We start from the raw sequence: 12,500 nt of genomic DNA, 5'->3' as shown, positions 1-12,500 counted from the left end.
CGCCGGAAGGCGGAACCATCTCCTGACGGCGGCCCGGATGGTAACGTCGGCCGACTTCAATGCACCCACCCGGGTGCGGCTGAGGGCCAGCCCGTGGTACAGGCCAGGGAGAAGTACGTTGGTGAGAGCGTGGAGGCGCTGTTGCGGCTTCAGCGGAGCTCGGGAGATGACGTCAAGCTGCTCCACCAGGTGGCTACGTGGATTGAAGACACAGCGACCCGCCGTGGAAAATTGCAGCCCCAGGTACCGGAAGGTTTCACCCACACGCAGGGCAGGCATGGTGGTATTGCCTGCTGTGAAGGTGACATTGCTGTCCACCTTCACCTTCTTCTCGCGCCCTGACGCGACTAAGGCGAGGGTGAAACACTTCCGGGCGTTGATCTGCAGCCCCAGGTGGGCGAGGGCTGCGGTAGCTGCGTCGATGAGGGACTGCAAGCCCCTCGGGGTCGCTGCAAACAGCAAGACGTCATCTGCAAAGGCCGCAGCGTTGACTCTGCGACCGAGGATCCGAGCTCCGATGTGGGAGGGCAGTTGGCCTAAAACGTAGTCCACCGCAAAGTTGAACAGGAGGGGGGAGAGGGGATCGCCCTGGCGAACGCCCCGTGCTGGCTGCACAGACACGCCCACGCCGGCGCCGTCCGCTATCACTGTCGTGCTGCCCTCGTAGCACCGCTCGACATACTCGACAAAGCAATCCGGCAGGCCATGCGCCTTCAGCACGGGGCGAAGGGCAGCATGATCTACCGAATCGAATGCCTTAGATACGTCGATCGATGCCACAAAGACAGAGCGGCAGGAGCGAACTGCGTCGGTGAGAGCAGTGTCCAAGATGAAGGTATTTTCCAACATCCCATCCCGAGGGATGAATGCCCGCTGACGTTCGTCCACAGCACAAGCGCGCATCAGGCGTGACGCGAGAACCTTGTGAAAGGTCCGCGCCAACACCGAGCAGACCGTAATGGGGCGAAAGTCAGCGGGGGATGTTGGTGCAGCCGTTTTCGGGAGAAGGGACGTCCGCGCGCGAAGCAGGCGTTCCGGAAGGGCGCGGGCCAGAAGGAAGAGATTCATCACTTTCACCAGGACTTCGTGCGGCAGGCGCCGCAACTCCGCTGGGGTAAGGCCGTCCGGCCCGGCTGCTGATCCCCTGGGCGGCAACGCGGCGGCGACCTCCTCACGTGTGACCGGCCCCCATATGCACTCGAGAGCGACAGGCTCTGAGTGCGGGAGGAGGCGGTCACGAATGAAGCCCGCGGTGGAGATGGGCTTCTTGGTGAAGAGGTCCGCCCAGAAGTCCAGCAGACCAGGGATGGCAGGTGGCGGCTGGAGCAGGGTGCCATCCAAGAGGCCGCGCACGCAACGCGCACGCGACCGTCGGAAGGCATCCTGCGTTCTCGCGTACTCCCAGCGGCGCCGCTTGCGCTTCTGCGTCGGCGGCGCGGCAGGCGGCCGCTTCGATGGTTGGCGCGGCCGCTGTGTCCTGGTGATCGATCTCTCCCCTCTGGACCCGACCGACGCAAGGGCATCCGGGAGCATGCCCAGGATGACATCGGGCGGCGTGCCCCGCCCCAGACCGATGACACGATCCAGGGCAGAGAAACGCTGGGCGGAAGCGGGTAGCCCCGCCAGATGCTCCCAGATGGCGGCGTCAGTCGGCCCCTCCGGCGGCGGCCCGGTGGTGTCGGCCGCGAAGTCCTCGGCTGCGTCGACGGGCGGCGCAGCGGCCTCGCCCGCGTCAGGCAGCGGGCTCGCCGCTCCCCGGCGGGACGCCGGCTCTTCCCCCCGACCGATCTCAAGCGCCTCCATGAATTGGCGGACAAGCTGCTTGTGGGCAGCTTGCCGCCGTCGGCACTTGATTGCCTCAAGCGTTCGGTCGGGGAACATCCTGATGAGCTCTTGATTTACAAAGAAGAACCGGGCGTCCCTCTCGAGGAACAGTTCGGCCTCTGCCTTGGCGAGCGACAGGACTTCTTCCTCCGTCCACCTCGCGCGATGCCTCTCCGTGACGATCTCCGCGTTGGCGGCCGCAAGGTGTTGGCGGCGGCGATGGACCCCGAGACCGTTTTTGGTGGTGAAGCTGCGGTGGCACTCACTACAGGCGTATACAGCTGCAAAAGTTACAAGATTTTCGGCACGGCCGGTTGGCCGGCTAGGTGCTGGGGGAGTTGGGGTGGCACCTTCAGCGGAAGGGCCACCACTTTTTCTCTGGTTACTGCCCCCAACTAAAAAAGGGATAGTGCGAGGGGGGGCTGGTAACCCCCCCAAGCCCCTGGTGCGGTCTTCCACTCTGCTAAAATCAGCGGGCCCACGAGAAGGGGAGAAGACCGCAGGAGAGTTAAGAGAGTCATAGTTACTCCCGCCGTTTACCCGCGCTTGCTTGAATTTCTTCACGTTGACATTCAGAGCACTGGGCAGAAATCACATTGCGTCAACACCCGCTAGGGCCATCGCAATGCTTTGTTTTAATTAGACAGTCGGATTCCCCCAGTCCGTGCCAGTTCTGAGTTGATCGTTGAATGGCGGCCGAAGAGAATCCGCGCACCCGCGCGCCCCCGGAGGAGCACGCTAAGGCGGACGCGGCCTCGCAGCAAGGAAGATCCGTGGGAGGCCAAGGCACGGGACCGAGCTCGGATCCTGCACGCAGGTTGAAGCACCGGGGCGCGAACGCCGCGCAGGCGCGCGCATCCTGCACCGCCGGCCAGCACGAGGCCAACCAACGGCGAGAGCAGACCACGCCCGCGCTAAACGCCCGCACTTACCGGCACCCCTACGGCACTCACCTCGCCCAGGCCCGGCACGTTAGCGCTGACCCACTTCCCGACCAAGCCCGACACGCCCCGATCCTCAGAGCCAATCCTTATCCCGAAGTTACGGATCCAATTTGCCGACTTCCCTTACCTACATTATTCTATCGACTAGAGGCTCTTCACCTTGGAGACCTGCTGCGGATATGGGTACGAACCGGCGCGACACCTCCACGTGGCCCTCTCCCGGATTTTCAAGGTCCGAGGGGAAGATCGGGACACCGCCGCAACTGCGGTGCTCTTCGCGTTCCAAACCCTATCTCCCTGCTAGAGGATTCCAGGGAACTCGAACGCTCATGCAGAAAAGAAAACTCTTCCCCGATCTCCCGACGGCGTCTCCGGGTCCTTTTGGGTTACCCCGACGAGCATCTCTAAAAGAGGGGCCCGACTTGTATCGGTTCCGCTGCCGGGTTCCGGAATAGGAACCGGATTCCCTTTCGCCCAACGGGGGCCAGCACAAAGTGCATCATGCTATGACGGCCCCCATCAACATCGGATTTCTCCTAGGGCTTAGGATCGACTGACTCGTGTGCAACGGCTGTTCACACGAAACCCTTCTCCGCGTCAGCCCTCCAGGGCCTCGCTGGAGTATTTGCTACTACCACCAAGATCTGCACCGACGGCGGCTCCAGGCAGGCTCACGCCCAGACCCTTCTGCGCCCACCGCCGCGACCCTCCTACTCGTCAGGGCTTCGCGGCCGGCCGCAAGGACCGGCCATGACTGCCAGACTGACGGCCGAGTATAGGCACGACGCTTCAGCGCCATCCATTTTCAGGGCTAGTTGCTTCGGCAGGTGAGTTGTTACACACTCCTTAGCGGATTCCGACTTCCATGGCCACCGTCCTGCTGTCTTAAGCAACCAACGCCTTTCATGGTTTCCCATGAGCGTCGATTCGGGCGCCTTAACTCGGCGTTTGGTTCATCCCACAGCGCCAGTTCTGCTTACCAAAAGTGGCCCACTTGGCACTCCGATCCGAGTCGTTTGCTCGCGGCTTCAGCATATCAAGCAAGCCGGAGATCTCACCCATTTAAAGTTTGAGAATAGGTTGAGGTCGTTTCGGCCCCAAGGCCTCTAATCATTCGCTTTACCGGATGAGACTCGTACGAGCACCAGCTATCCTGAGGGAAACTTCGGAGGGAACCAGCTACTAGATGGTTCGATTAGTCTTTCGCCCCTATACCCAGCTCCGACGATCGATTTGCACGTCAGAATCGCTACGGACCTCCATCAGGGTTTCCCCTGACTTCGTCCTGGCCAGGCATAGTTCACCATCTTTCGGGTCCCAACGTGTACGCTCTAGGTGCGCCTCACCTCGCAATGAGGACGAGACGCCCCGGGAGTGCGGAGGCCGCCGCCCCGTGAAGGGCGGGGAAGCCCCATCCTCCCTCGGCCCGCGCAAGGCGAGACCTTCACTTTCATTACGCCTTTAGGTTTCGTACAGCCCAATGACTCGCGCACATGTTAGACTCCTTGGTCCGTGTTTCAAGACGGGTCGTGAAATTGTCCAAAGCTGAAGCGCCGCTGACGGGAGCGATTATTCCGCCCGAGAGCATCCCGAGCCAACAGCGGCGCGGGTCCGGGGCCGGGCCAGGTAGGTCCGTCATCCGGGAAGAACCGCGCGCGCTTGCCGGGAGCCCGAGCGCCCAAAGGGGCGAATCGACTCCTCCAGATATACCGCCGGGCAGCCAGCCAGGACACCGGGGCTCTGCCCAACAGACGCGAACCGAGGCCCGCGGAAGGACAGGCTGCGCACCCGGGCCGTAGGCCGGCACCCAGCGGGTCGCGACGTCCTACTAGGGGAGAAGTGCGGCCCACCGCACACCGGAACGGCCCCACCCCGCGGCGAGTGGAAAGGCAACCGGACACGACCCCGCCGCGGATTGCTCCGCGCGGGCGGCCGGCCCCATCTGCCGAGGGCGGAGGCCAGTGGCCGGATGGGCGTGAATCTCACCCGTTCGACCTTTCGGACTTCTCACGTTTACCCCAGAACGGTTTCACGTACTTTTGAACTCTCTCTTCAAAGTTCTTTTCAACTTTCCCTCACGGTACTTGTTCGCTATCGGTCTCGTGGTCATATTTAGTCTCAGATGGAGTTTACCACCCACTTGGAGCTGCACTCTCAAGCAACCCGACTCGAAGGAGAGGTCCCGCCGACGCTCGCACCGGCCGCTACGGGCCTGGCACCCTCTACGGGCCGTGGCCTCATTCAAGTTGGACTTGGGCTCGGCGCGAGGCGTCGGGGTAGTGGACCCTCCCAAACACCACATGCCACGACAGGCGGCAGCCTGCGGGGTTCGGTGCTGGACTCTTCCCTGTTCGCTCGCCGCTACTGGGGGAATCCTTGTTAGTTTCTTTTCCTCCGCTTAGTAATATGCTTAAATTCAGCGGGTAGTCTCGCCTGCTCTGAGGTCGTTGTACGAGGTGTCGCACGCCACACCGCCAGCCGGCTGTGCACGCTACCGAGTAAGTACCGGTATGCGAACCGCCAGGCGACGGGCGCGCATCGCACGTTTAAGGAGGCGCGGCCGGCCCCACAGGCGGCCGCGACGCTCCCAGGTCTGCGAAGCGGGGCAAACGCCGCGCGCTTCAGTATACGTAGCCGACCCTCAGCCAGACGTGGCCCGGGAACGGAATCCATGGACCGCAATGTGCGTTCGAAACGTCGATGTTCATGTGTCCTGCAGTTCACATGTCGACGCGCAATTTGCTGCGTTCTTCATCGACCCACGAGCCGAGTGATCCACCGTCCTGGGTGATCTTTTCTTAGTTTCCACTGTCTCTTTCAAGACAGTTGCATAGGCGGGACGTAGGCGTGTGGCGGCCCCTGTTCAAGCGTTCTGTGTCCAACGGCCTCACGGCCGATGGGCGTCGTACGGCTCCACACCGGAGCGGACAGGCAGTCGGGCGAAAGTCATTCAAAACCGGCGCCAGGCGCCAGGTGCCGCAGGCCAGCCGCTCCAGCGCTTCAGCGCTCGTACCACACAACATTGGCGTTAGTTTTGAGAAGCACGCGTGGTTCCGCACGCGGCGCACGGCTACTGCGAGCCGTACAGGTAGCGTGTTGCGCGACACGACACGCACATCGAAAGACATGCAGTCTAGTCGGTAATGATCCTTCCGCAGGTTCACCTACGGAAACCTTGTTACGACTTTTACTTCCTCTAAATGATCAAGTTTGGTCATCTTTCCGGTAGCATCGGCAACGACAGAGTCAATGCCGCGTACCAGTCCGAAGACCTCACTAAATCATTCAATCGGTAGTAGCGACGGGCGGTGTGTACAAAGGGCAGGGACGTAATCAACGCGAGCTTATGACTCGCGCTTACTGGGAATTCCTCGTTCATGGGGAACAATTGCAAGCCCCAATCCCTAGCACGAAGGAGGTTCAGCGGGTTACCCCGACCTTTCGGCCTAGGAAGACACGCTGATTCCTTCAGTGTAGCGCGCGTGCGGCCCAGAACATCTAAGGGCATCACAGACCTGTTATTGCTCAATCTCGTGCGGCTAGAAGCCGCCTGTCCCTCTAAGAAGAAAAGTAATCGCTGACAGCACGAAGGATGTCACGCGACTAGTTAGCAGGCTAGAGTCTCGTTCGTTATCGGAATTAACCAGACAAATCGCTCCACCAACTAAGAACGGCCATGCACCACCACCCACCGAATCAAGAAAGAGCTATCAATCTGTCAATCCTTCCGGTGTCCGGGCCTGGTGAGGTTTCCCGTGTTGAGTCAAATTAAGCCGCAGGCTCCACTCCTGGTGGTGCCCTTCCGTCAATTCCTTTAAGTTTCAGCTTTGCAACCATACTTCCCCCGGAACCCAAAAGCTTTGGTTTCCCGGAGGCTGCCCGCCGAGTCATCGGAGGAACTGCGGCGGATCGCTGGCTGGCATCGTTTATGGTTAGAACTAGGGCGGTATCTGATCGCCTTCGAACCTCTAACTTTCGTTCTTGATTAATGAAAACATACTTGGCAAATGCTTTCGCTTCTGTTCGTCTTGCGACGATCCAAGAATTTCACCTCTAACGTCGCAATACGAATGCCCCCGCCTGTCCCTATTAATCATTACCTCGGGTTCCGAAAACCAACAAAATAGAACCGAGGTCCTATTCCATTATTCCATGCACACAGTATTCAGGCGGGCTTGCCTGCTTTAAGCACTCTAATTTGTTCAAAGTAAACGTGCCGGCCCACCGAGACACTCACTCAAGAGCACCCTGGTAGGATTGCAACGGGGTCCGCCTCGGGACGCACGAGCACGCACGAGGCGCGTCGCACGCCTTCAGCTCGCCCCACCGGCAGGACGTCCCACGATACATGCCAGTTAAACACCGACGGGCGGTGAACCAACAGCGTGGGACACAAATCCAACTACGAGCTTTTTAACCGCAACAACTTTAATATACGCTATTGGAGCTGGAATTACCGCGGCTGCTGGCACCAGACTTGCCCTCCAATAGATACTCGTTAAAGGATTTAAAGTGTACTCATTCCGATTACGGGGCCTCGGATGAGTCCCGTATCGTTATTTTTCGTCACTACCTCCCCGTGCCGGGAGTGGGTAATTTGCGCGCCTGCTGCCTTCCTTGGATGTGGTAGCCGTTTCTCAGGCTCCCTCTCCGGAATCGAACCCTGATTCCCCGTTACCCGTTACAACCACGACAGTTGATAAGGCAGACATTTGAAAGATGCGTCGCCGGTACGAGGACCGTGCGATCAGCCCAAAGTTATTCAGAGTCACCAAGGCAAACGGACCGGACGAGCCGACCGATTGGTTTTGATCTAATAAAAGCGTCCCTTCCATCTCTGGTCGGGACTCTGTTTGCATGTATTAGCTCTAGAATTACCACAGTTATCCAAGTAACGTGGGTACGATCTAAGGAACCATAACTGATTTAATGAGCCATTCGCGGTTTCACCTTAATGCGGCTTGTACTGAGACATGCATGGCTTAATCTTTGAGACAAGCATATGACTACTGGCAGGATCAACCAGGGAGCTGCGTCAACTAGAGCTGAGCAGCCGGCCGCCCGGGAGTGTGTCCCGGGGGCCCGCGCGAACACGCAAGCGTCCGCTCAATTATTCTGCAAACAGGAGGAGGCTGAGCTCCCCTGCACCATACACCTCGAAACCCTCTCAGGTCCCGGCGGCGCGCAGCGCCGTCCTAAGTACTTGGTCGGGTTCGAGAGAGGCGCAATCGCCCGGGGTTTGGCGAGTAGACGCTTTAGGTGCGACCACCCGTGCTCCCAACTGAGCTTGCCGCTGCCGACAGAGGCCCGGGAGCGTGCTGTCGTGGCATTGCCGGCGGGAGACAACACGCGCCACCTACGGTGACCGGCAGCTCCAACGCCAGCGCCACAGAAGGACAAAAGCCCCACTTGGGTGCCGAAGCGAACTCTCCCAGCACAGCGCACGCGCCAACACGTCCGCACAGCTGCGATACAAACCACCTGCGAGAACCGCAGAGGCGACCGAGCAGCAGACGGCGTCGCGGCGCCGAGCGCCGGGCGGCGGCGCATCCTCAGCGCACACAGTCCTCAATCGGACCAGCACACTGCAGATGTCCACCGCGCTTCGCACCGGGCCCGCGAGGACCTACTTTGGCCGCACGGCGCCGCGTGCAGGGTGCGCCGGCGCGCAGCTGCGCCGCCTGCCGCCTCCGTCGGCCGGCGCGCCTGCCACTGGCCGCCCCCACCAGCCGGCTGTAGCGCGTGCGCCCACGCACCGCGCGGCCAGCACGCCGGGAGGCCCCCCCTCACCGGCCGGGGACGGTCCCACCCAGCCACCGCCGCGTATCGCTTCACACCCAGATGCCATTCACGTTCGTGGGCATGGTGGGTATCGCTGGAACAACCGGTTGGTAGCTCAACCGATCGTCGCCATCACTGATTCACCTCTAGCGAGAACAACCGCACCACAACGGTTTACCAGTTGTTCATTTGCGTAACGTCACCAGCAAACGTAGGCGTCCATCGCCATTTGCAAATTCAACGATTGTTGCATGCCTGTGTCAGGTGTCACGACACACTATGTCTGCCCACATACACGCAACAACATGTGCACGCTTCGCGAACACGTGGAAGGTGGCCCCCGTACGTATGCGATGTCCATTGCGCGAACGACTGTCAACCGGCCTCTGTCGCATGTCGCAGATGTGGAACGCAGTGCACCATGCTATCACGGTGTGTGAGAAGAGACGACTACGTCTGACAACACGCGCCACTACATCAACAGACGGCTCATGCTGATCGCCATCCAGGGCATACCACACTGCAATCCAGCTCTTATAGGGAGACGACACGTAGCTGAGTGCACAACATTTGGACCGCATGGTTCGCCGTTGTTGGCGCAGTCGTTGTACGGTCACATGTACCACGATGTATCATTCAGTACATGAGGACCAATGTGCAGTACAGTGTGTGATTTGGACGTACAACATCAGCGGACAGTTGACACAGGCCGTACCACAGCGTAGGCTAAGTGCTTCGCCATGCGAATGCCAATGAACAACTGCAAATGCCAATGAACAACTGCAAAGGGCATTGAGCATGTACGTCCTGCTGCCATCCACATTACAGTGTATAGCTGCAAGGTGTTTAACATGAAGCGATACACTGGGGACCGGGCAGTGCGAGTAGCAAACTATATTGCGGGGGTTGCAGTTAGGCAACACTACACTAATTTAACGCGTCGTATGACAATTACAGAGCAGGTTAAGGCCCAACGTGTGTTGGGTTAAGGCCCAACGTGTGTTGGGTTAAGGCCCAACGTGTGTTGGGTTAAGGCCCAACGTGTGTTGGGTTAAGGCCCAACGTGTGTTGGGTTAAGGCCCAACGTGTGTTGGGTTAAGGCCCAACGTGTGTTGGGTTAAGGCCCAACGTGTGTTGGGTTAAGGCCCAACGTGTGTTGGGTTAAGGCCCAACGTGTGTTGGGTTAAGGCCCAACGTGTGTTGGGTTAAGGCCCAACGTGTGTTGGGTTAAGGCCCAACGTGTGTTGGGTTAAGGCCCAACGTGTGTTGGGTTAAGGCCCAACGTGTGTTGGGTTAAGGCCCAACGTGTGTTGGGTTAAGGCCCAACGTGTGTTGGGTTAAGGCCCAACGTGTGTTGGGTTAAGGCCCAACGTGTGTTGGGTTAAGGCCCAACGTGTGTTGGGTTAAGGCCCAACGTGTGTTGGGTTAAGGCCCAACATAGGTTGGGTTAAGGCCCAACATAGGTTGGGTTAAGGCCCAACATAGGTTGGGTTAAGGCGCAACATAGGTTGGGTTAAGGCGCAACATAGGTTGGGTTAAGGCGCAACATAGGTTGGGTTAAGGCGCAACATAGGTTGGGTTAAGGCGCAACATAGGTTGGGTTAAGGCGCAACATAGGTTGGGTTAAGGCGCAACATAGGTTGGGTTAAGGCCCAACATAGGTTGGGTTAAGGCGCAACATAGGTTGGGTTAAGGCGCAACATAGGTTGGGTTAAGGCGCAACATAGGTTGGGTTAAGGCGCAACATAGGTTGGGTTAAGGCGCAACATAGGTTGGGTTAAGGCGCAACATAGGTTGGGTTAAGGCGCAACATAGGTTCGGTTAAGGCGCAACATAGGTTAGGTTAAGGCGCAACATAGGTTAGGTTAAGGCGCAACATAGGTTAGGTTAAGGCGCAACATAGGTTAGGTTAAGGCGCAACATAGGTTAGGTTAAGGCGCAACATAGGTTAGGTTAAGGCGCAACATAGGTTAGGTTAAGGCGCAACATAGGTTAGGTTAAGGCGCAACATAGGTTAGGTTAAGGCGCAACATAGGTTAGGTTAAGGCGCAACATAGGTTAGGTTAAGGCGCAACATAGGTTAGGTTAAGGCGCAACATAGGTTAGGTTAAGGCGCAACATAGGTTAGGTTAAGGCGCAACATAGGTTAGGTTAAGGCGCAACATAGGTTAGGTTAAGGCGCAACATAGGTTAGGTTAAGGCGCAACATAGGTTAGGTTAAGGCGCAACATAGGTTAGGTTAAGGCGCAACATAGGTTAGGTTAAGGCGCAACATAGGTTAGGTTAAGGCGCAACATAGGTTAGGTTAAGGCGCAACATAGGTTAGGTTAAGGCGGCAACATAGGTTAGGTTAAGGCGCAACATAGGTTAGGTTGAGGCACAATATAGGTTAGGTTGAGGTACCGTATAGGTTAGGTTAAGGTACAGTATAGTTTAGGTTAAGGTACAGTATAGTTTAGGTTAAGGTACAGTATAGTTTAGGTTAAGGTACAGTATAGTTTAGGTTAAGGTACAGTATAGTTTAGGTTAAGGTACAGTATAGTTTAGGTTAAGGTACAGTATAGTTTAGGTTAAGGTACACATTGTTGTATGGAAAGGTGTAATGGGGGGGGGGGGGGGGGCGGCCGGTCGGTTTGTTGATTGTGATTATAGTAAGTGGATGCCTGCGGCATCATCTGATTTGCCACGTCAGGATGCACCTTTGGCTCATGACAGGCGGCGCTCCGATTCCATGCTTGTGGCAGACCTGTGTCTTTCATTCCTGCCATTGTTTGTGTGCTGTGAGAGGAGGCAGTATTGTGATGTTGGGTGCACCCCTGTGTAGGACATGTGTGGGTGTTGGTGGCTTAGCTGAGCAATGGTGGTTGTCGGGGGGGTGGGATATTCCGTTTTCTGAGTGGACCTCCCAGTCTGGTTATGACAGTGTGGATTGTCTCATGTGGCGGAGAGGATGCACTGGGTGTTGTTCCATGCTGGTGCTTACATATTGTCTGTGTGCGTGTTACAGGCGGAGAGTAGTGCGTGATAAGAGTGTGTGGCTGCCGTGTGGTTGTGATTGTGAGCAGAGTCTTTCAGCATGTATACGGACAGTTGTATATATTATCTGTATTCTGATGGGTCTATGTATTACTAATCAGCGCCGTGTATACGTTTAATCCGGTTCCAGTCGAAACTGTTGTATCTCTGTACATTAGTGACACGGCGAGCGCGCTATGTAGCTACTCGTCTCGGCAGCTTCCACCGGTGTATGGCAAATGATTATAAGCAATGAGTCGAGTCGTCAATACCGATAGTGTGACGTCACATGTCTGGGGTGGGGGACGCTGCGCCCTTCCGGTGGGTCATGGCCTAGAAAGACGCTCCCCACGCAGGGGGGCTTGGACTGTCATAAACTCTTCCGAGTAATATACTTGCCGTACGTTTTTGCGACTGCGAGTGCAACGCCCACCGGTACCGACATGGATGGAGCGCCTCCTAGCTGACCGCTCAGCATCGGCATTCGTACAGAGAGCAACGCGATCGCGTCTCTAGCTCGTAACTGGTACAGCTCGCAGCTCATGTATAGGGACAGCGGGAATGTCGCATATTGGACATAACTCTTCATGAAACGCAAGTTATAGGGGTGGATTGCACATTGCGACTGCGGGAAAAGTCCGCCGTTCATCCGCTGGAGTTGCGAGTTGGGCGGTTAGGGTGGGGCGCCGGTGGAGTGATTGCCGGTCGACGATTTCGTGCGGCAGAGGCGCTGGCGTTGGGGTGCTGTGGTCGACAGAGGACGCAGGCTTTGTGGGTGGGGTCGAAAGATGGGCACTGTGGGCCCATCGCTGTCTTAGTCGGCTTGGCGTCTCATAGATGGCGGTATCGTCGTTGCAGGACGTCATGCCGCGGGAGACCTACAGATGGCGCTGTGTTTTGTGGTGCGCTCGACATGGCGGACGTAGTGTTGTCAGA

At 57.8% G+C, this 12,500-nt stretch overlaps 2 non-coding genes and 1 pseudogene across 2 annotated transcripts; all 3 read right to left on the bottom strand.

The window, feature by feature from the left end:
* Window positions 1-5,215, bottom strand: part of LOC126435230 (large subunit ribosomal RNA) — a 7,804-nt pseudogene extending 2,589 nt beyond the window's left edge.
* A 188-nt stretch (window positions 5,216-5,403) lies between these two features.
* LOC126435211 (5.8S ribosomal RNA) lies at window positions 5,404-5,558 on the bottom strand. Its single transcript, XR_007579768.1, has one exon. It is a non-coding gene; the product is annotated as a 5.8S ribosomal RNA (ribosomal RNA).
* Window positions 5,559-5,909: 351 nt separating this feature from the next.
* LOC126435220 (small subunit ribosomal RNA) lies at window positions 5,910-7,797 on the bottom strand. Its single transcript, XR_007579776.1, has one exon. It is a non-coding gene; the product is annotated as a small subunit ribosomal RNA (ribosomal RNA).
* Between the last annotated feature and the right edge of the window lie 4,703 nt (window positions 7,798-12,500).

This window comes from Schistocerca serialis, unplaced genomic scaffold (genome assembly GCF_023864345.2).
Source record: "Schistocerca serialis cubense isolate TAMUIC-IGC-003099 unplaced genomic scaffold, iqSchSeri2.2 HiC_scaffold_1198, whole genome shotgun sequence".
Taxonomy (NCBI): domain Eukaryota; kingdom Metazoa; phylum Arthropoda; class Insecta; order Orthoptera; family Acrididae; genus Schistocerca; species Schistocerca serialis.
Note: the sequence above shows the minus strand (reverse complement) of the source record. Positions and strands in the feature narration are given on the sequence as shown.